This window comes from Schistocerca nitens, chromosome 6, assembly GCF_023898315.1.
Source record: "Schistocerca nitens isolate TAMUIC-IGC-003100 chromosome 6, iqSchNite1.1, whole genome shotgun sequence".
NCBI classification, from domain to species: Eukaryota; Metazoa; Arthropoda; class Insecta; order Orthoptera; family Acrididae; genus Schistocerca; species Schistocerca nitens.
Genome location: NC_064619.1, coordinates 333,629,337 through 333,653,403, shown reverse-complemented (window position 1 = coordinate 333,653,403; position 24,067 = coordinate 333,629,337). Strand labels below are relative to the sequence as shown.

The 24,067-nt window shown below is 43.8% G+C and overlaps 2 pseudogenes; one reads left to right on the top strand and one right to left on the bottom strand.

Annotated features, from left to right (window-relative positions):
* Positions 1-5,332: 5,332 nt before the first annotated feature.
* On the bottom strand, positions 5,333-5,450 carry LOC126263770 (5S ribosomal RNA; annotated as a pseudogene).
* Positions 5,451-21,128: 15,678 nt separating this feature from the next.
* Positions 21,129-21,246, top strand: LOC126263936 (5S ribosomal RNA; annotated as a pseudogene).
* The last annotated feature ends 2,821 nt before the right edge of the window (positions 21,247-24,067 follow it).

Below are 24,067 nucleotides of genomic sequence, written 5' to 3'. Positions count from 1 at the left end.
TCACTCGTTACTCTTATTACTTTGGTTAATTAAATGTCACGATTTATTCGGAGCTATGTAACATACTACTGGATTTGCTTATCATGTCAGGGTTTTCATGGAAGGTGTTGGATTTGCCTGACACATATCACCACCCTTCGAACTTAATTTTTGCACTGAAGTTAGGCAATGATTGAATCGTTGTCATCATCGCTAGTCTCACTGAACTCTTCTGAACTCTACATGTCATGTGTGGTCTGGCGTCTCCTTACCAGCAACAGGTTCCAGGTTCAAACTAGTCAATTCCCTAAAAAGCACGCTCAGAGTGTCGTTGCGCAAAAGTGGTAGGGAGTCACGATATAGAACAAACAGACACCACGCAGAATGTTAGAAAATGGCGACCCTTCCAAGATGGTAAAATACCATGATTGAAAGTCGACCACATGCCTAACTAGGTCAGAAAAATATCCTGTTGAAAATTTTTCGTAATAAAAAAATTTTTTTTGAACGTTATAAATAGTCGAAAACAGTAGCTGCAGCGATAGATAGTAATAAAGTATTCAATAGATAGACATTCTAGCAGAGACAACAGCATAATTAAGTTATGAATTTTAAATATTGTTAGAATTAAGTTTTCTCTCCAATGCAAGCGCACAGGTGGCGGATACATCGTTGACAAGTTGGTTCTGACCCAACAAGTAAGTGAATGGTTTGTCAAGTCGTGTGAACAAAAAGTTTATGAAACGCGTGAGATCGTATGAGCGCATGTTGACGCGAAGTAGGGCGCGTGAATTGCTTTTAAAACAGAAAATAAGGGATTCGGAAAGATTAGCAATGGCAGATCGAGACCTTGACCGAATTGAGGTAGAGACCCAGCATGAAAATGAACAGAGAATAGAGAACAGTACAACAGACGATGCAGTATCACGAGAAATAGGACAGATAACGCACCATAACGAGGATAATGTACGTCAAGGCATAGAAAACATAAGTCAGCATACGACAGAGGAGCAGGAAAGTAGAGAGACAGTCGATGAGGATTCTAACTTGCGTCTTGAATACGTAGAACCCATAGTACAAGTAATCAGAGCTCCCTCACCACAGAGTACAAGGAATGCGAGCAGAAACGTGTCACAGCACAGTTCAATGCAATCGGTTGCGAACCAACACTTGGGCGAAAACACAGAGCATAGGACGTCGGAAGAAAACGCAATAGGACCCACCAATCTGGCAGAATTATTACAATTAATGACGGAAACCATGACAAGACACAATAAAGAAATTGCGAAACAAATTAAAATTCAGAATGCAGAAATTACGAAACAAAATGCAGAAACGACGAAACAAATTGCAGAAACCACGAGAAAAATGCGTGAGATTAAAGAACAAAACAAAAAAATTCAGTTACACCTAAGTCATATTGAAGACGAGGCAAAAGAATCTCGAGAAGTGATAGGAAACTTAATAACAGGTCACAATCAATTGAGAACAGACATTGACAAGGTACAAGCGGACGCACAAACATTGCGTAATGACATTCAGGACGAGATCAAAACATTACGTAACAACACCCAGGGAGAAGTCAAGAAACTAGAGAAACAGATAAACGAAATTACTAGACAAGCAGCAGGTACAGCGCGTAAAATTGTTGAAAACAATGTGTTACACAAAAGTATCTCAAAAGCAGCGCTGAAAAGATATGATAACCGCATAGTCAAAATAGAAGCGCAAACGAAGCTACAATTTCAGAAATTGCGAACAGAGTTGTTGCAAACCATTGAAGAGCGTAGTGAACAGGACCGAACAAGCATAGAGTCTGCAACAACATCCGTATCTGTAACAGCACCGGAAAAACAAGCAGTTAACGAAGATATTACGCATTTGCGATTCCAATCACAGGCGGAAAGTAACATACGTGAAATCAGACAGCCTGCACAGCAACAAACACGTTTCGAAATTCTTGATGAACAAACGTCATCACAAACACATGCGGAACCACAAATGTATGTTTCAAGACAGTTTGGATCGTGCAATGAAGCGGCAAGGTTAGCCAGACAAGATTCCGAACCAGTACGTGACAATGGAAAGCCAAGTCGCGAAGAGTACAGTGCAATGCATTCAGCTACACGTTCACAACCGATGGAAGAAAATTATTGCGTACCACTCCAACGATACTACGCAAGGGTAGGAGAAAAGTTACAGTGGACAATATCCAATGGATCTACCGCAACCGGAAAGAACGACGGGAGAAATGATCAGAAACAAAAGTGGCGAAGAATCGCGAATTTCATATGGAACTATGACGAAGTACGACAACGATCATTTCCTCACAGTCAGAAAATTTCAACACTTTCGAGAAGGAAACTCATTACATCCACGAACTTTTATTGATCAATTCCGAGTAGGATTACCAGAACACTGGACGCTAGCACACAAATTAGACTTTATATGTGCACACATGTCAGGAACAGTCGCAGAAACCATGCAGAATGTTGCAGCGACATGCCGAACGTACGAAGATTTCAGAGAGAAGTTTCTCTCACGATATTGGTGCAGCGAAGCACAGAACAGAGTGAAGTACGAATTATTACAGAACCGATATTTTGAAAATTCAGGAGAGAAGAGTCCCGTGAAATTTTTCGAGTTAATGGCAAAGAAAAATCAATGCTTAGATGTACCGTACAGTGACGGAGAGTTGATTAAATTATGCACGATGAAGCTACCATTGAAATACCAGCAAACATTAGTAGGTCGCGGAGGCAATGACGTCGAAGCATTTAAAGGTATTCTAAGGGAACTAGAGTTCATATTTCCGAAAGGTGACGCAAGGAAAAGACGAAGCGCACGTGAAAACGAAAGCAAAAAACAGTGAAATCCACAAGACACAGTACGAAGAAACAATAATTACGAACCATACGATAACTTAGCACCAAGAAACGACAATAGATTTCAACAAAGAACCGGTTATGGATTTAGAAGAGAATATGGCAATAACTATAATTCACCCAGGAACGGCAACAACTATTACAGAGGGAATAACGACAACCGGAACGAGTACTGGAGAACCAATAGACCGACAAATTATCAACAAAGAAACCACTATCAACAAGCTGAACAAGAAAAGAGAATACACATAGAAGAGGTGGAGGTAAGACCACCAAACCCCGATAAACGTTCGAATTGACAGCTAAGCGCCCATGCAAAAGAGAATGACGCACCGACCCAGGACAATTGCAGCACCTTGAACAGAGAAGTAAATACCTTATCACGAGAAGAGAAGAAGGAAGAAACAAATCCGCAGGGACCAGATGAAAACGAAGACAAGAAAATAACAATATCGTGTTGGGACGAAATTAATTGGGAGAATACTGACGAGGAAGATGAATTACCAGAGGCATGCACAACGAATGTAGGAGGAAAGGACGAAGTAATGAGTATTGCAGAGCTATTTGAGATGGAAACCAGGGAAAGCGAATTCGATGAGGATATTGCGCAGTCGACAGAAGTTGAAAATAAGTTACGAGTGGGCACACAACCCAACGTATATAATGAAGGAAGTTATGAAGCGATAATTAGAGAATTTAGATGCGATTATGTGGAAGTAGCGACGAAGAAGGAGAAGATAGACGAGAATGAGGAAAAGGTAGAGGATGCTGAAGAAAGCGTAATTGAAGGAAGAAATAGAGAAGAGGAAATAAAAGAGAGAGAAGTAGCAGTCGAAGCTTATCCTACAGAAAGTTCGAATTCACAAGGGAAATTCCTAAAAAGACTCATGTATGATTCAGTGGAGGATTCGTTGATGCAAGAAGAAGAAGAACAGAACTAACCCTTTCAAAGTCAACCAGTTGTGAAGGCCATGGTAAACAGAGACGCGAAAAAGTCTCACGCTAAAACTTGCTGCTGGTGTGGTCCTTTTAGCGTTATCGTAAGATCTATACTGTTCTTCTGGAGGGCTCTAGCTTTTAACATGGGCTGGTGGGTGCTCCTAACGTAACAGAGACGCGAAAAAGTCTCACGCTAAAAACTTGCGGGTGGTGTGGTCCTAGCAGTTAGCTGGCGACGTGGGTGTCCGTCCGTCCCTTATCGTAGGGCCTTCCAGCTTGACACGGTTGTGCCCTCGGCTTCTGTTCTCGTTTCTCCCCTCGGAACTGCGTCTGTCTCACGGTGGGAAGGTATGATATGCATTTAGGCATTCTTGTGTTAGTCTGTGGTATTCCATTTGCTCACTCGTTACTCTTATTACTTTGGTTAATTAAATGTCACGATTTATTCGGAGCTATGTGACATACTACTGGATTTGCTTATCATGTCAGGGTTTTCATGGAAGGTGTTGGAATTGCCTGACACCTTACAAGACATACTGCAATTTAATACAATAAAACACCAATACGTTACGTGTGAGAGTGGAAAGATAGTGAGGAACCAAGAAAAATTACGTTAGTCGTATTCCTTGGATTGCTCTGAGCGGGGTCTCTAGGATACAGAGAGAAGTAACAGTACACATTTTATTTCAGTAGAGTGCAATGAAACGACGAAACATTATGAAGTATTACGTTGCGTAAAAAAAAAAAAAGAAAAAAAAGAAAGAAAACAATGCAGCACGCAGAGATAGAATCAGATGTGAATGTATCTTCATACACGTACACACATTCGGTGGGTATGTAAATGATTAGCATTGCATTCTATGAGGCAGGCAGAACGTCCACCATATTGCATTAGAGTTGTTCTAGTTTACTGTCGTTATCAGGCTTATAACTTAATGCAATGGCGAACATCATTCTAAGCAGCAAACTAGGCAGAGGTGGAAGAGCTTGGTATGGGCCTGATGTGTTTCCAAGAGCATTACGCAGAGAACGGGAACCTAATATGTTTCTCCCCAAAGGTCTGACCTCTGGAGGCTACGAAGCCATGGTAGCTATGGCGTTAGTGAATACAGAAATAACTGTGACAACAACTGCATAACTGACCACTAGCCCTGTTGTGAAAAGAGAAATTGTTGTAAGGACCAAGGCGTGGGTGGTAGCACCACTCTACTCCCAATACAGCCGTGAAGTAGATGCTTACGCTCAACTAATCAGGACATAGCGGGTTCGACAACAAACGTGAACGAATGCTCCACGCTTTGTCACATGACAACAACAGACGAAACTAAACTAAATTCCTCCCAAACATTCCATGAAGGCCCAACGGTACCGACCGGCCGCCGTGTCATCCTCAGCCCACAGGCGTCACTGGATGCGGATATGGAGGGGCACCGTTCTCCCGGCCGTGTGTCAGTTTCCGAGACCGGAGCCACTACTTCTCAATTAAGTAGCTCCTCAGTTTGCCTCACCAGAGCTGAGTGCACCCCACTTGCCAACAGCGCTCGGCAGACCGAATGGTCACCCATCCAAGTGCTAGTCCAGCCCGACAGCGCTTAACTTCGGTGATCTGACGGGAACCGGTGTTACCACTGCGGCAAGGCCGTTGGCAACAACAGACGAAAGGAGACAAATAATGAATGTCGTCTCAAACGAATCAAAAGTGCACATACTGAACAAAGAGGGTCAGCCACCCACGTATCACGGAAGGGCTGGTCATTCAAGCAGTGTAAATATTACAGTGATCAATAGCCAGAGGGGCAGTACTGAAAGGTCTGATGGAATTACATATTCCTGAAGGCACATGAGTCTCAGATTTATCTTCGATAAGGATAGAAACTGAAGTAACGAATTGAAATTTGTGTCAAAACCATGGCTTGAACCTTGGTCTCCTGTGTACAAATCAAATATGCTACTCAGTACGCAACCGTGGCATCGAGGCAGCTGCATACACTGACCTAATCCAATGCCTTGGTACTTATTTTAATTCATTACGTCAGCTTCCATCCTTAACAAAGATAAAAGTTGAGACTCATATGTCTGCAGAAGAATGTAACTTCATCAGATCAATAGATCACTAACTCTTGAGGTACAGGTCGGTGGTATTGATGATTTAAGAAGAGAAAAATGGGCTGAAAGCTTGAATTGAAGTTTGTACTCGCATTAGGGATGGTGTCGGACTAGGACACTCCGTGCATGGCGGTGTAGTGGTTAGCACATCTGCCTAGTAATCAGGAGACCCATTTTCAAGTCTCGGGCTTTTACTTCATTACTTCAGCTTCTATCCTTGTCGAGTATTGGAAAGACTTAATACCGACTGAGCATAATGCCATATTTAGAGAGATTCCAATTACGAGACACACAAGTGACGACAAGAAGATCAGACTTATCTTGAACATCGATGAATGGCCATAACTACGGAGGCAGAGAGAGGACATCCAGTTACAAGCGATATAAGAAAGCACTGACTTTAAAATTCACCATCTAACAGAGCTACTTCATAAAGTACGGAAAAACGCGATACCAACTTCGGGCGAAACTCCCATGGAGCCCTGAGCTAACAAATCTACGAAAACTATCGAAGAAGATGCGAAAGCAGTACCAAAAGACCAAAATAACATGGGACAGAGAAGCAAGACACAACTAAGAACACTAAATTCAGATACAGAACGCTATTCCCGGAGACAAGACGACGACACTGGGACAACTACATACAAATACAACTAAAAGACTACATTCTGGCAGTACCATTTAGATTACAGACGTTTAACAGAGAGTGTGATGCTCCCTTTAGTTTCGTCATGGCTCAAGGGCGAAATTGCACGAATCAATACTGCTGTACAAATTCTTCCTGGATGATGACCTGCAAACAGGTAACCACATACAAGCACAACTGAGAAGAGAAATGGAATAGGAATACAGGTCAGACACCGACGCTTCCCGTTTTCTAGCGAGAGAGGGTCGCTCAGACGATATCAAAGCCAAAAGGGAAGAAAGCCCCAGGTCCTCATGTCACCCATGCGGAAGTTGTACTAGAAATTTCCCCACAGATTACCCCATTTCTTAGAGATGTGTTAAATGATGTCATACGAATAGCGAAGTTGCCAGCAAACGGAAAACTGCGAACACAATCATAATTAACAAGTAGGCAAAACCACATAGACGAGTGTGTCTATTAAATGTACTAGCTAAGGTCCACTGCCACAGTGGTAACACCGCTTCCCGTCAGATCACCGAAGTTAAGTGCTGTCAGGCTGGGCTAGCACTTGGATGGGTGACTATCCCGTCTGCCGAGCGCTATTGGCAAGCGGGATACACTCACCCTCGTGAGGCAAACTGAGGAGATACTTGATTGAAAAGTAGCGGCTCCAGTCTCGTAAACTGACATATGGCCGGGAGGGCGGTGTACCGACCACATGACTATCCATATCCGCATCCAGTGACGCATGTGGACTTAGGAGGACATGGCGGCCTTTCGGTACCGTTGGGCCTTCAAGGCCCGTTTCGGTGGAGTTCAGTTTTCAGCTAAAGTCCAGGAGCGCCTCCTGTGCCATAACCAACAGCCACGCTGGGACCTCAGGTGCCTTAGTGATCATCAGTTTGACTTTAGAAATAACAATGATGCAGTCAACCGTGCTCTTTTCATCATTTCAGTACGTAAATACTTTGTGGCGATCCTAGTTGACATCGTAAGTGCATTTGACAATCTGTGGTGGCCTGCGATGTTTCCACGTCTTAAAGAATTGCAGGTATCTTCGACGGTATGTAATAGTCTCCTGTACTATTGTAACAGCAGAGTAGCAGAGTCGTGTGCAAGACATCGCAAGGTTGCGAAGAAAGTTACTAAGTGATATCTGCTGGGCTCTATCTGTGGATCATTTCTTTGGGATACGGTCGTTGAACCGTTACCACAATTGGTAGAGGAAACTGAACAGAGCGGTGGAGTAATTGTTTATACAGGCATCTTACTGGTGATAGTAATGCTCGACGCAAGAGTAAACCTGGAAAGAAAATCAAACAGCACGTGAAAACAGATAAACAACTGGTGTAAAAAGAATAAATTAAACATACCGACCAATAAAACAGTCTACATAAAGCTAAAAGGCAAGCTAGAAAGAAACCCCTGGCCAAACTAGACAACATTTCCAAAACCACGAGAGATATTGCTGACACTCGACTACTTCGTTAGAGCGACAAGTCACATAATCTGATGGTGTGTGTACCGAAGGTCTTACAGTACGCACACCACAGTCAGATAGACGGCAACGGGAAACTTCAGTTTGTAAAACAACGACAAAACAGACCAGACGCGAGACCTAAGACACAACAAAGAATCAACATGATCGAGACCTTACAGGTAGATAACGAAACTGACCCAAGCAAAAATCAAGCCGATTATGACAGCTTCCTTGGTCAAATCATCTCGTATGTAAGCCGTGACACGCTATTGTTCTCCATTGGGCTATTGAACCAACCGATACCGGCAATCTTGAGCTCCTTCTCATGTTCAAACCGTTGTCCACCAAGGCTTTCTTTCAGGTGAAAGGCGAAGAAATACTAGCAAGGTGAGAGACTTGGACTGTAGGATGTCCAACAGTTCCCAGCGAAAATGCTGAATCTTATTCCTGGTACGCGCAAACGTGTGTTGGTCGGTAAGTATTTTCGGTACCTTCCTTGCACATAATTTGGAATATACGAGTATTTCCGGAATGAAATTTTCACTCTGCAGCGGAGTGTGCGCTGATATGAAACTTCCTGGCAGATTAAAACTGTGTGCCCGACCGAGACTCGAACTCGGGACCTTCCGAGTTCGAGTCTCGGTCGGGCACACAGTTTTAATCTGCCAGGAAGTTTCATACCAGTATTTCTGTGACAGTCGTGTAAACAGTGATGTGTTCAACATTGTGTAATATCATCAGCCTCAGCACCAAACTTCATTCGTCGATCAGATCCCTTTTTTTTTTAACGACTAGTTACATGATTTCATCGTTGTGAACAATGGACCTGCCACTCTGCTCTTCGCCTGACACCTTTCTAGTCTACTTTTAGTCTCGACACTATCATCTATTCCTGTCTCTCACTCCTTACTGTGGGTCTGTACAATAGGCACAACTCCCGAATAATATGAACAGCTGTAGATCCTTTTGCCTAAAGAATTCAAATTAGAGGACACGCTTTTCAGTTAGCGGAGGCTACCATTTTTGTTGTTTGCGTCCTGCCACAGTCGGACCACTACTCTATCAGAGCAATAGTTAAAATGGTGATACATTCGTGTAAATTTGTTCTGAACTGCTTATAAGCAAAAGACCATTGTGATTATACTTTTCAGCCGAGCTGAACGAGTTGCACCACAAGGATTAATTCAGTCTAATTCAGCCCAGTTTCACATTACCAAAAATATGTGTAAGATGATGTGCTAGTTGGTTGAATAGAAGTGTATCCATCTCTGTTGGTTAACCTAAAGTCTTGAACGTCTCTGTAGAGGTTATATTTGGTACTAATATCGTATTCATGCTATGCCCTATTTTTTGAAAAAAAGGGAAATATGTAAGCGAAGAAAGAAACAATAGCTAAAATACCGAGTTTTCTGATGAGGTGTCAGTAAGATGTAACACCTCATACAAATCTTAGAACACACTTCTGTATTTTGAAATTGCTATCTTTGTAAGTTCCGCTGTTACAAAAAATGATTCCATATCTTATTTTAGTGCATGGAAATGTGTAGAATAAACTTAATTTTTCGTTTTTTAGTAAGCAATAGCATTAATCCAAAAATATACTTCACTCGTTACTTTAGGACATGGCTTTTCCAATTAAATGTAACTGTAATTCCAAAAACTTAACTCTATATGCTTCTTATTTCTCATTTTTCGAGTAAACCACTTTTAAAGCGTTTGGAGCTCTATGAGAAGTACCGAATTGTATGCCCTGAATCTTATCAAGACCGAATGATAGTTCATTTGTCTTGAAACGTCTGTCAATATTTTCTGATATTTCGTTAGGAGCCATTTCATTAAGTGGACTGATATCATTTTCAGTCCTGTTCTTATATCACCTGCAAGATTACAATATTCGCGTATTAGAAGCAAACGAGTATCAAAAATGCAACCTTTCGATACACCATGTTCATTGATGTCTTGCTATCGTATATCAGAAGCAACAGAGGACCGAAAATAAAAGCTTCTGATACATCATGCTCACTGATGTTTTGCCATTAACTAATTTCCACCAATATCTGAAAGTCTAATACGATTAATGTATACCAGAAGCGATAGAGGACCGCAAACAGAAATTTGAAGTACGCATTGCTCGTTGATGTTTAGCTATTAACTAATTTCCACCAATGTTTAAAAGTGGAATATCCTTTGCGTATGTCAGAAATAACAAAGGGCCATAAATAGAACGCTGTGTTGTACAATGCTCACTATATGTGGCTGTTAACTAATTGTAAGAGAAGTTAGCATTTATGTGTATCAGAAGCAAAAGGGGACCGAACACAGAACCCTGTGCTATACCATGCTCATTGATATCTGGCTTTTAACTGATTTCTGACGACATTTTATGGAGGTTCTCGTTATTTACGACCTGGAAGATTGGGTTTAAATTCATTAGTTCTGACCTTCAGTTCTTGAACACTCAATAAACAATTAGTCCAGCTAATCTGGCTCGCGTGAATTGACCATAGAAAGGAACCTAACATAAAACTGTCAGATTATACCAACGAACCCAATACTGAAAGTGCTACGGGTGCCCCGATTTCGTATGTGACTTCGTATTGTCACCTGCTTCCTACAATACGAGAAGTTCCGACGCCTTGGACGTTTAATAATGTGAAATGTTAATTCAAAAACTAAACAATTCTGTCCACTACCTATTGTTAACCAAACGTTCCTGAAAAAAAAAAATCAATCAGATGCTAAAAGGAAGGTTTATTTAAACCCCTTGACCATGGTTTCGACATTTATAAAAACGTCTACTTCAGAAAAATATTAGTGAGAACTGGGTTATATGCGTAGGGTAGTTAGTTTAGAAATAGACAATATGTGACCCAGTTGTCACTAATTTCCTTCTGAAGAAGACGTTTTTATAAACGTTGAAACTATGGTCAACCGGTTCACAAAATCCTTCCATTTTGCAACTGACTGGCTCCTTGTTATTTCTCCACAAAGATTTCATTCTATGGTTGCTGTTCCAGCCACGAACAAAATTTTAAAATTCAATAGTGAATAGGCAAGCTAGACTGCACTGTCACTTAATAAGTTAATCACCACACACACACTCAAATATTCACATTACACCAAACAAAAACAAAGAATTACCGTAAACGAAGAAAACACATATACAGTTATTGCGCCTCATGATATCTGACTTCTCATAATGCAAATTAAACACATTTGGTTCAGTAAATGTGGCCTTGGCCTGGCACAACAAGTAATGAATATTAGTTGAGAAACGTGATCCTTAATTAGAGGGTAAGATGTACTTTTCTGAGAGGTTAAAATAAAATGGTTCAATTAAGTATTGTTCAAGAAACTAAATATTTTTAAAAGATCATTAGTATTATCCCAGTTTGTAAAACTAATAAAGATTACATGAGTTACCAATAACTATATTTTTCAAATGCCACCATTAATACATTACATTATCTTGTGGGGTTACAGCCTGTGAAACGAATGTTTGAACGTCTTCCCCACATAGTACACCACTACACATATACTTTGTACTCAGTGCATGCATACATAACAGGAAAATTGAGAGATATACGAGGGTTGTCCAGAAAGTAATGCACAGCGTTTTTTTCTTCGACAATTCTTTATTGAAGAAAATGAGAAAAACGCACACGAAGGAATGGTGTCTTATCTACACACCCCAAATGGTTGAAATGGCTCTGAGCACTATGGGACTTAACACCTGAGGTCATCAGTCCCCTAGAACTTAGAACTACTTAAACCTAACTAACCTAAGGACATCACACACATCCATACCCGAGGCAGGATTCGAACCTGCGAGCGAAGCATCGCGCGGTTCCAGACTGAAGCGCCTAGAACCGCTCGGCCACACCGGCCGGCCTACGCACCCTATTTTACCACGTAACCTCCATCCCGTTCTATGGCCTTCCTCCAACGCGAAACGAGGGCGCGTATATCCTGTCGCTACCAATCCTTGTCCTAGTGGCGGAGCCAGTGCTTCGCTGTGTGAATCACCTCCTCATCGTCCCCAAAATGTCATCCACAAATGGCATCCCTTAATGGCCCAAACAAGTCAAAGTCCAAGGTGGCTACGTCAGGGCTGTAGGTGACATTGCGAGACCCATCTTGCACACACTTTTGAATATTCAAGAGTGCGGATAATTGCATCCACACTACCTTTACTGAGTGAGAGATGTGGCGCCAACCGCCGAGTCGTAATGCGTCTGTCCTCGCGAATGGCATCAGCTCGCTCAAAACATGTCAGGTGTGACAGCCGTGGATGGTCTCACCGACCGCTGGAAATCGTGGAGCTCCGCCGCACCGCCTTTTGATGACCTCACCCTTCGTGCCCAGCGACTAACTGTACATCTGCCGACAGCAGATTCTCCATAGCTTTTGCCCAAGTGTTTGTGAATATTCTTTCTCTACAATGAGGAATTCAATGACGGCATGTTGTTTGTAACGCACATTACCTACATACGCCATTTTGAAACTGTCCTGCAGCTTTGCTATCTGTCGGCAGTGACGGAAACTAGACGCGCTCACTCTGGAGACTTCAAATAATAAATGCGTTAAGGTTTCGCATGCGTAGCATTCTTTTCGGCTGAGAAAAAAAAAATACGGTGCACCACTTTCTGGGCAACCCTTGTACATCACATATGCTTAAATATCTTATGAAATACCTTCCCCGAGGCATAGGCAGTTCCCACAAAAGACCAGAGCTCGCTTCATTATTCGCTTTGCAATGGTACACTTCCTAACCGATAGCAGAACACTAACTGCGTACTGGCTACCACAATGCTGTAGAGTCTAAATTCTGTTATTATTGTTTCTGGCAGTGGTCAGATACAAAGTAATGGCAGACTGAGATCTACCAGTCTCTGCGAGTTCAGAAGTAAGGAGTTCAGCAATCAAGTGATTTACAAACGGTAGGTTGAAGTAGGATGCACATATTTTACTTTTATTGATGTTAAACTGTGGCACAGGGTGTGTGTGTGAAGCAACTGTCACTCGGGAAATGAGGTGTGCAGTGGGGGACATATTTTGTAAGAATTGTCTACCATTATTCTGATAGCTGGCTTTCTTTCCTGAGAAGGAGTTGTAGGTAGCACTCGCAAATGAGAACTGCTTCATATTTCTGTAAGAAAAGGTTGTTAGAAAAAAGATGTACCAATTTTGTCGCCGACTCATTAGTTTGTGGTTTAATAAATACCTACAAAAACTAAATATCGTTAACCTTTCGTCATTTTAAAAACTAAAGTGCGCAAAGAAAATTCCTTTTCAGTCTGAAGCTTAGTTAGTGGTGGGAGCAGGGAGCGGGTGGTACTAGCTGTTATCTGATGCTCTCAGGGATAATTGTCTCAGTAAGGTTGGGGACCATTGGTCGAGAAAGAACACAAGGGTATGACTGGCATTAACAATTTTTTAGTGAATCTTCTTTTAGCTTCACGACACTTCTGTATAACTCGTGATGTCTAGAGCATTAATATGTTGCCATCATTACTCAGGCCTTCTCCATCCAGAACTCAGTCCCTTCGACTGAAATACTGTTTGGCTGCTCGTTGACCCACACGCGAAAGATTTTCAAGAACAATTAATAACATGATTGCACTCCAGTTGGGGCCTTAATTCCATTACTCAGCAAACAGTTTTAATGGATCAGTTTATGGTTACTGGTTAACAACAAACGGATTAAAAAAAGAGCTTATGTGCTGCGGATGCAGTTGGACAATTACATACTCCCCACCTCCTCCCTTGAACGAAAGCGCCTCGACTAGATCTGCTGAGTCGTTAGAAGAGGCTAGCAAGTTGTGCATTGTTGATAATTCCAAACAGAAATCCTAACTAGAAAGGACTGCCAGGATGCAATAGAACATGTGCAGATGTAGCCTCCAGCTTTCCTACTCTCTCTAGGGCCCCAGCTGTTCTGCATAACAGATCAGGTTAATTACAGTATAAATAATTTTCATTCAAAGTAAAACTCACTTATGCACGTATGTTGCTAGTTATATTCATCAGAACCAGTGGGTCCCTCTCTTATAATTTCATAATACTACCCATTATGAAATAACATTATTGTTATGTACATATGCAGACTGAAGTCGCGAATGAAAATCTGTACGAAGGCCAGGATTCGAACCCAGGTTTCCTGCTCACTAAGCAGATGTGCTAACCACTACGCCCCCCTGGCACAGTGGCTTTGCACAACTGCACATACTGCCCTAGCATGCCCCCCATCCCCCCCCCCCACCCTCAATCCAAATCCCCATTTGGTATTCCCGCTGAACTTGAACCGCATTGCAGAGGCTCTCCAACTGTATTGGAACAGCATGTCAGCAGCGAACGACGACAGGGAATCCTTCCTGAAACGCAAGAGTAGGTACTTTAATCAAATGAAACTATTAGGTTCCAAAGACCTTTCAAATTCAAACATCTGTGACGCATAAAAGCAGAGTGAAGCGAAGCTACTGTGCCTGAGTGGCATAGCGGTTTGCAAATCTGAGTAGTGAGCAGGAGACCTGTGTTCGAATCCCAACCTTGGTAAAATTTTCATCCGTCACTTCAGTCTACATATATGCATCACAGACCTCTGAAACTTGAAAAGGTCTCTGGAGCTATATAGTTTCATTTGATTATATTAATTAATGACGTTCTTAATGCAACCGAAAGTTATTACATCCCCATAAATATGTATATATATTTCTGAAACTCTTCCACTAAATCTTAAACTCCTCTTCACTAAAATAAATAATTTGAAATTTTCAGGAATAATAGAAGCTACAGAGGTATACAATGTTCATTGATGTCTGGCTATTAACTAATTCGTCACATAATTTGAAAGTGGAACATCATTTACATGTATTAGAAGCAACAGGACAACACTCATCCGACGCGAGAGCGTCGTGAAGATCCTCAACCAACTCCAGAGGAGGCTACGAAACACAAATTGCACCACTGTGGTATGCTGTTAAAATTCCAGAGCGTACGTTCCAAGACGACTGAGGCAACGCATCACTTCCTTGTACATACGTATCGCGCAGTGACCACGACGGTAAGAGAAACGCTTTCACGTTCATACAGACACCTACCGACAGTCGTTCTTCTCATACACCATTCGGGGTTGAATCAGGACTTGGAGGAAATGATACTGCAAGCGAAATACACAGCGTCCGATACCGTATGACGGCTTGAGGTGTATAGCTTGCAATTTACCAGCGAAGGGACATCACACACATCCATGCGCGAGGCAGGATTCGAACCTACGACGGTAGCAAATGGTTCAAATGGCTCTGAGCACTATGGGACTTAACTTCTAAGGTCATCAGTCCCCTAGAACTTAGAACTAGTTAAACATAACTAACCTAAGGACAACACACACATCCATGCCCGAGGCAGGATTCGAACCTGCGACCGTAACGGTCAAGCGGTTCCAGACTGTAGCGCCTTTAACCGCTTGGCCACCCCGGCCGGCACGTCGGTAGCAGTCGCGCGGTTCCGGAATAAAGCGCCTAGAACCGCTCGGCCACCGCGACCGGTTGATCCCTAGAAGTGCAAAACGTTGGAACTGATGTATATTCCCATATTTTTCTCTTAATACTGGTTCCTGAAACTTTACACGTACGCGCTCAAGGGATGGATGGAATCAGTCTTCAAGAGTTTTTATTCATTTTATTGGCACTCGCTTGCGAGTCAAACAAACCTATCACGCTTCGTGCTGCCCTTCTTTGTTACATTCATAATCCCCTGTTAGCCCTCTCTGATAAGTTCCTAAATCACTGCGAAATATTTTAGGATGGGCCGCACGAATGTTTTGTGAGCATTCTCCTACGTAGACCAATTACACATGGCTGTGCCAATGTGTTCATTCCATTTCATATCCCTACATATTACTATTCCCGCATACTTGTATGAGTTGATCCATTTCAGTTTTTGCTCATGACATTGCACGAGAGCGTGCTGAGAAGTAATGCCTCCGAAGTTTTGTGTTAAAACTCTTCAGTTTTTTAAATAAAACAACGTTATTAAAATTCCATATCTTCATTCTTCGTATCTAAATATTCACAACACTCTCCCGCTAGAAAGCCCCGATTTTTAGCGTGTAACACGGCGGTGGGTAATGTAACTGTGTCGAAGCATGAGAAACAGCGTGCTGCAATCGAGTTTCGAATTGGAAGTGTTCGTCCACACACGGAGCACCGTCTCCTTCAGCATTACAGTGCTAGAGCACACACGAGCGCTGCGGCATCTGCAATAATCCCGACGTCTTGGGTTCACGTCATTGATCATCCTCCATACCGACCAGAGTTGGCCCTATTCGATTTTCGTTTTTTTCTATAACTTTGAGGACTTCACTTTGACAGTGATGAAGCGGTGGAAGCAGAGGTGAAGTTGTGGCTCAGTCAACAAAGTTAAGCGTTCTATAGTGACAGGGTCTCCATGAGACATACGCTACTGGCCATTAAATCGCTACACCACGAAGACGACGTGCTACAGACGCGAAATTGAACCAACACGAAGAAGATGCTCTGATATGAAAATGATTAGCTTTTCAGAGCATTCACACAAGCTTGGCGCCGCTGGCGACACCTACAACGTGCTAACATGAGGAAAGTTTCCAACCGATTTCTCATACACAAACAGCAGTTGACCGGCGTTGCCTGGTGAAACATTGTTGTGATGCCTCGTGTAAGGAGGAGAAATGCGTACCATCACGTTTGCGACTTTGATAAAGGTCGGATTGTAGCCTATCGCGATTGGGGTTTATCGTATCGCGACATTGCTGCTCGCGTTGGTCGAGATCCAATGACTGATAGCAGAATATGGAATCGGTGGGTTCAGGAGGGTAATACGGAACGCCGTGCTGGATCCCAACGGCCTCGTATCGCCAGTAGTCCAGATGACAGGCATCTTATCCGCATGGCTGTAACGGATCGTGCAGCCACGTCTCAATCCCTGAGTCAAATGGTTCAAATGGCTCTGAGCACTATGGGACTTAACATCTATGGTCATCAGTCCCCTAGAACTTAGAACTACTTAAACCTATATAACCTAAGGACATCACACAACACCCAGTCATCACGAGGCAGAGAAAATCCCTGACTCCGCCGGGAATCGAACCCGGGAACTCCCTGAGTCAACAGATGGGGACGTTTGCAAGACAACAACCATTTGCACGAACAGTTCGACGACGTTTGCAGCCGCATGGACTATCAGCTCGGAGACCATTGCTGCGGTTACCCTTCACGCTGCATCACAGACAGGAGCGCCTGCGATGGTGTACTCAACGGCGAACCTGGGTGCACGAATGGCAAAACGCCATTTTTTCGGATGAATCCAGGTTCTGTTTACAGCATTATGATGGTCGCATCCGTGTTTGGCGACATCGCTGTGAACGCACATTGGAAGCGTGTACTCGTCATCGCCATACTGGCTTATCACCCGGCATGATGGTATGGGGTGCCATTGGTTACACGTCTCTGTCACCTCTTGTTCGCATTGACGGTACTTTGAACAGTGGACGTTACATTTCAGATGTGTTACGACCCGTGGCTCTTCCATCATTCGATCCCTGCGAAACCCTACATTTCAGCAGGATAATGCACGACCGCATGTTGCAGGTCCTGTACGGGCCATTCTGGATACAGAAAATGTTCGACTGCTGCCCTGCCCAGCACATTCTCCAGATCTCTCACCAATTGAAAACGTCTGGTCAATGGTGGCCGAGCAACTGGCTCGTCACAATACGCCAGTCACTACTCTTGATGAACTGTGATATCGTGTTGAAGCTGCATGGGCAATGCCCAGGCGTACCAAGGCCGTTATTACGGCCAGAGGTGGTTGTTCTGGGTACTGATTTCTCAGGATCTATGCACCCAAACTGTGTGAAAATGTAATCACGTGTCAGTTCTAGTATATTTGTCCAATGAATACCCCTTTTTCATCTGCATTCATTCTTGGTGTAGCAATTTTAATGGCCAGTAGTGTATTAACTAACTTTCGGCTAACATTTGAAAGAGCTTCGAAAAATAAAAAGTTGCCCGTGAGGAAGCCAGAGGGAGAGACTGTCCTGTGCGCAGTTCGCCACCACGATTTTCCCTCCGGTGAGTACGGCGCAGCGCAGCGGGGCCCCCTCCTCGCCGCGGACTGCAAAAGCCGGCGCGCCCCGGCCGCGGGCTGACGGGGGCGGCCCGCGCCATCTGCCTGCGCCTCCACCCCTTGCTCCCCTCGCCCACACCCGCCCCCACACCCACCCACACATACGTCCAGATGCGGAGAGTTTTCCGTCCGCTGCCGATACCGGGCCGCGCCAACTTTAGTTGCGAAGTAAGCAAATAGTGTGCCGCCTGTGCTGAGTGTGAAGTTGTGTCGCTCGCATTTTCCTCCGCGCCTCTGCAGCATCCCAACTGCTTCTTGCTCGCTGTGGCGCATCCACCCAAAGGACGGCTGACGAACGTCTGTCTGTTGTCTGGTGCTGCGTTATTAGTACAGGGCCGTGCTTAAGTGACAGCCGGAGTCATTCATTGGGAAAAAGCAACTGTGAGTGCGCTGCATTTGAAATACTACTGAAGATTTCTTGCGGCAAAACATTTAGATGCTGACAGAAATGTGATAATTGGTGACGTTTTTATGTTTACAAAGATAACGGAATGAATGGAATTTAAAAGCGAAACACTGTGTAATAGAAGGACGTTGTAAGACATAAACAGGTTACATATTATGTTCATCCGTTTAGACAATGTTAAATCTATGAAGTTGTGACTGAGCCTGTCGTTTTGAGGTTCTGTAACATACCGTTTCCTAGCCTCACCTTTTGGCTAGTGCTGATCGCTGAACTCCAGGGTGTCTGACTTTCCGTGATAGTAGGTGTTTTCTACGCTTCTCGAGGAAAAACTTTTGAATAGTCTTAGCAGGAAGCAGAGCTCTGAAGAGGAGGGTTGTTAGTGCCAGCAGGAAATGGCTAATGAGGACGTCTGTGTTCGACTCCAGAGGTTGATTCGCTAAAAGGTATAAATGTCGAAGACAATGTACAATGGTTTTAAGAGCTCGCAAAATATGAGGTCGTCCTACAGCCTTCACGGAAATAGAAGGTGATACGCAGGCCCTGGAGAGAGAAATCTCGTTTTTTTAAGATGTCAAGCTTGAAAGGTGTCTGCTTTGGCTGGGAACATCTTTCATACTGCGTATATGTGCGCGCTACGATACTCACTGGTCCATCTCAAATAGCTGACTGCGTGCTAGAGCAGCACATCTCTGAAAGGAAACTGCAAGGCATGTCTTGGCGGGTCGTGCGATTTCTGAGTGGAGTCAGCCAATAGGAACGCTGGGCGGCAAAATTCGTTTTGTGAGGCCAGATGACCCACACATAAGAGCACTCTTCCTTCGTGCTGCCTTGATGAGTGGATGTGCCGATTTTTGTTTTCTTGTGATGGCGAAATGGGCACATACATCCGAATTCGTTTTGGATTATGATATGGTTGTTGGTGGCTTTGCACATTTGAGCTGCATTTACGTAAGTGTACATTATGTGGCCGTTCAAATCGTGAAAAATTAGGTTTCTGTCCAGGATACATTTTGCTGTTGTATTTGGCATGGGGAATGTTAGGCCATTATTTGTGCTTTCAGGAAGATCAATGCTAATTTTTAACATTAAATAGGAAACAGGTCCTAATATAGTACAAAATAATATTTATTTTTTTCACGAACCGGTTTCCGGCTTCTTAGGACATCTTCAGGTGACAACTAAAGGTTTCAGGTGTATTATCTCAATGATCTTCCACTCTTAACAAATTATGCCATTTCTCTTCGAAAGTGTACTGCTAAAAAAATAAAATTGACAAAAAACAGGCTTTGTAATAGTCTCTCCGCAGTAACTAGAAACTGACGTCGACTACTGAAATGATGGTCAGTTGAGCTCCGATCAACTCAGAGAAGGGGCACAGCTGTCTGTTTTCGTCTGCGCATGCTCTCGGGGCCAACGAGATGTACGGGCCCTACAACGAACTTGTGACGTCACACTAGTCGGGTTGTCCGCCATACTTCGCGAACTCACGGCTCCATGCAGGCTCCTCGAGAAGTTAATATTTAATTGAAAATGTGTCCACTAAGGGCCTTAATTTTGTCGTGTGCTACCGAGAACTTGCATGCTTTTAAACACGCAGTCAAGAATGATTAAATTCGCCTGGAATAGTTACTCACTCCCCGCCGGAGACGGCTGCTGGCACTCGTTACGTGCTGTGACGTACGCGCTCCGTTTGGCAATTCGTCGACTCAGATTCAGTTCCTGCTGCTGCCATCTTTTTTTCGTTTTATTTTATTCTTCGCACTGTTAAACTATTAGATATAAAATTTAAAAACTTTTAAACAGTTCAATTTATATACGTAAAATGAATATATTCAATTTAGTTACGATTACTGCGCTCGTAAGGCAAAAGGCTATAGGCCACCCCATTGTAGCACATTGGTGTTCAAATGGTTCAAATAGCTCTGAGCACTATGGGACTTAACATCTGAGGTCATCAGTCCCCTAGAACTTAGAACTACTCAAACCTAACTAAACAAAGGACATCACACACATCCATGCCCGAGGCAGGATTCGAACCTGCGACCGTAGCAGTCGCGCGGTTCCGGACTGAAACGCCTAGAACCGCTCGGCCACCGCGGCCGGCCACAGTGGTGTAATTTTGCACGAGCCGCCACTGTCTGTAAGCATTCGCTGTGAAAATTCTCCAGCAATGACCAGTCTCAAGTTCCAGTAGTATACTACAGTATTCTGGGCGCTCTGAACACGTAGCATTTTCAGGCACTTTCGCCGGCTGCTTCAGTCTGCTGTTGTCACGGAGCACCATAATGGCGCGCTGGCTCGTATCGGCGGTTTTCCCTTTACTTCTCGTCCGGCTGTGGGTGGACTGCTCGCTTCCCATGTCTCTTCCCATCGTGCTCGCCTCTCTGCTACTAGCAACGACTTCAGTCTCGATCGCTACAGACCATATGTCGTGGTCTGAGATGCTCTTGAATCTTCCTCATTCATTCCGCTGACGTTTTCTTACCTTTGTTACGTTCTTTAGGCTTTACTCCTATTCACTCCAGCACTTTTTCCATTGCCAACGGCCTTGCCGCAGTGGTAACACCGGTTCCCGTCAGATCACCGAAGTTAAGCGCTTTCGGGCTGGGCTAACACTTGGATGGATGACCATCCGGACTGCCAAGCGCTGTTGGCAAGTGGGGTGCACTCAGCCCTTGTGAGGCAAACTGAGGAGCTACTTGATTGAGAAGTAGAGGCTCTGGTCTTGTAGTCTGACATACGGCCAGGAGAGCGAGGAGAGCGGTGTGCTGACCACATGCCCCCCTCCATATCCGCATCCCGTGACGCCTGTGGATGACATGGCGGCCGGTCGGTACCGTTGGGCCTTCATGGCCTGTTCGGGCGAGGTTTCCATTTTTTTCCGTCTTGAATTTCTATGTGGGCTTTATTGCTCTTTTTTTAAATAGCTCTAAACCTGTCTATGAGAATCAAACGTGTCTTGTTCTCTAAGTGTGCTTGGACAAGTTCCATGCCGCACAAGAGCGCGAACAGCGCGACGAGTAGGCCTCCTGCTTCGCTGACGTTATAGCACGAACATGTAACGCCCACTGAGTAAAAGTCTTTCATAGTATATTATCAGAAAACGAATAACTCGCTATATGCTTTCAGTACGTAACTTATAACAAAGGTGTTGTAATTACGTCATATTACTTTATTGGGAATGATATTGGAATAGCTTAGATTTTTTTATGTAATACATTAATTACAATTTTGTTTTTCTCGAGAACCAAAATAGGTTCTGTTATTAGACTATTGAAGTAAGTTCTTTCTTTTACATGCTTTTCTTGTCTATTTACCATTTAAAACTAAGATTCGCCGGCCGCGGTGGTCTAGCGGTTCTAGGCGCGCAGTCCGGAACCGCGGGACTGCTACGGTCGCAGGTTCGAATCCTGCCTCGGGCATGGATGTGTGTGATGTCCTTAGGTTAGTTATGTTTAAGTAGTTCTAAGTTCTAGGGAACTGATGACCACAGATGTTAAGTCCCTTAGTGCTCAGAGCCATTTGAACCATTTTTGAAAACTAAGATTCACTACATTGCGTTTACATCACAGTCAATTTTGTCTGTGGTATTCATTTCTCCCTGCCCATTTTGTACATAAAGCACTATGCATTTCGTAACGTGTTGGTGCCTACACTACTATATCGCGTTGTTTTCACAAATAACAGGTGACTGCACTCTTATTGCTTTTTTCTGTTTTGATTTAATTTTGACAAGTTTACTTAGATCCTCAGAATGTTGCCTACCCATTAGCTAAATTTAAAGAACATTTCATCTCAAAAACATTTCTTCTCATTATCTTTCTTATGCGCATGTGCGCATACATTTACAGACGTGTTTTCGATTGTTCCATTTATTTTAATTTATGTGAGTGGGGAGGGGTTTACTGTGACGAAAAGAGATCAAATGAGGCTCAATAGAGTGGAACGATGTGAGAGAGTGTAGTAGTCTGAGGAAGGGAGGCAATCTTATAGTGAGGGAAAGAGAGAGGAAGGTATTTGAGGGAGAGTAAGGAGCAATGCAATAATGAGAGTGCAAGAGAAAGAGGAGAGTGGAATTGGGGCCACAAATGCACGTGATAGCCATGAATGAGGGCGTGGTTGTGAATGTAGTTGAACGGAAGTAGTTAGGGTAAGAGAGATGAGGTACTAAAGGCTTGTATTGTAGAAAGATGTAATCCGAAAATGTCAGGATTATGGTGTTAAGGCAGTTGAAATTGTGTGTGTGTGTGTGTGTGTGTGTGTGTGTGTTCGCGAGACAGAGAGAGAGAGAGAGAGAGAGAGAGAGAGAGAGACTGTGAAGCAGTGAGAGGTGAAAGAGAGAGAAGGGAGATAGGGAAGAATCTGGTAACAGCAGCTGCCGTAGAGTTGAGGTAAAGGTGATATGCTGGGGCCATAGCATAAGAGAGAAAAGTCCAGAGGCGGAGAGAGTTCAAAGACAGGAGAAGTGAGGGGGCAAGCAAAAAACGATTGCGCCATGTATCTAACCTACAAGTACTCCAGCACGGAACAGCATGTAAGTTTTGCTATAGAATTACAGAATTCTGTGGTCTCTGTCAGATACGGAATTTAAGACTCCAATTCTAAATGCGGTCGTTGACATTTAAGAGATAATTTGCCCGAATGCGAAAAAACATACAAATGGAGGTGTAGCAACCTGATGATGTAGAGGATACATCCTGTCACAAGGTATGCGTTTCCGGTTGGGGGCTGCACTCCTCTGAACACTGAGAGGGTTGTACAGTGGGTTTAAGCGCCTGGCGGAACGACTGACGTCGGTCGAGTTTCGCCTATTGTATGCACGGCGGAACGACCGGCGAGACGTCTGAGTGTCGCCGCAGTTTACGTGTTTACCGTTCTGGCGCGGCCAGAACGAAGACTCCTGGCAGCGACTGACTGCATTGTCCTCTTGATTCTCGGAATACTTGTGGACCGTGCCCTGCTTGGTGCGACTGCCTGGCTCCAGATGGCCGGTGGTCTAGGCATGTTGATTTCGTAGCCGGTCAAATGACAAGTTCAGTGCCCTCAGCTGAATACCAGAGACATTATTGGTCAACTTAAACTGAGACTAGTTGACCTTATAATGCCCTGCTCGAAACTGGAGGGAACGGCCGCTATTGGCGCGAACGATGTTCTGTGACAGTGTGGGGGAATTTTGGAATCAGACATGAATGCTGATTCGCGGTTTTCGAGGATGGTAGGGAGTTGAGCAATGTTGGATTCGCTCTTGCGTTGTGCGGGCGCAGGTATTCGTGATCTGATCTGCGTCGGAGTCGGACGATCTTGCGACTTAGTCGCACTTTTTTCGGCAGAACTTAGAATTCTCGGACAGCCTTCGAACCCAGGGGATGAAACAGAGTTGCTGCACACCAGAAGTTGGCGCCTAAATCATCAGAAAGCTGCCTAACGGTGACCTGCTACAAATTTCGGGATTGGCAAAGTATTTTGCGGCTCCGGCA